Source organism: Pteropus vampyrus, unplaced genomic scaffold (genome assembly GCF_000151845.1).
Source record: "Pteropus vampyrus isolate Shadow unplaced genomic scaffold, Pvam_2.0 Scaffold352, whole genome shotgun sequence".
NCBI classification, from domain to species: Eukaryota; Metazoa; Chordata; class Mammalia; order Chiroptera; family Pteropodidae; genus Pteropus; species Pteropus vampyrus.
Genome location: NW_011889133.1, coordinates 796,875 through 797,698, shown reverse-complemented (window position 1 = coordinate 797,698; position 824 = coordinate 796,875).

Genomic DNA, 824 nt, shown 5'->3' with positions numbered 1-824 from the left:
AAAGACCTGAAATATTTCTTAAATAGAAGAGGCCCCAGATCAACTGAGTGAACACACAACAAAGTTCCCTCTGTAAGGGCAAAGTCTGCATCCATCTTACTGGTGGATACATGCCCACCAGCTAGCCAAGAGCCTGGCACAGAGTATGATAAATAATTATTAAAATAATTATTAAAAATTATGAGCCAGCTCTTTGACCAAACCAACTGATCAAGCTGCCTTTAACAATGCAGGGAAGCTAGAGAGTTGTTCAAGGGGTCATCAAGAAAAGAGATATTGCAAAGACTTCACGCTCATCTGAAGTCGGTCTGGGGTGGGAGGGAGGCAAAAGTTTGGGGAGATGGGAACAGGACAGCAAACAGTCTCCAGGGCCTGGAGAAAGAGAACAGGACCATAAGGCTTTCTGGCAGCTTCTACTCGCCTAGAGACAGATCTGAACGTGTCTATAGCTCCAGGTATCCCGCCTAGACCTGGCAGATGGCCTTTTACATCCCCAAAGCTCTCAGAGCTTGTGGGGTCAGGACATGGACAATTAAGAAATACAGAAAATGTGTAACCTCCTATAATTGTCCCTGACAAGCCCTGAGCCAATCCAGTCACCTGGTACTTAGTGAGCAAAATACATTGAGACTCAGGGAAACAGTTGTCATAAATGGACTGAGTAGATATATCCCATCAAGTGAGCAAACTTGCCCCATCCACTTCCCCTTTTTCTTTCCATACTTATTCATGCCTTCGTGGCATCCCCACCATGTTCTCCATCTTCCCCCCACCACCTGCTAAGTCCCTTTCTCTATTCCAAGCCCTCTTTACCTTCCCCTGTG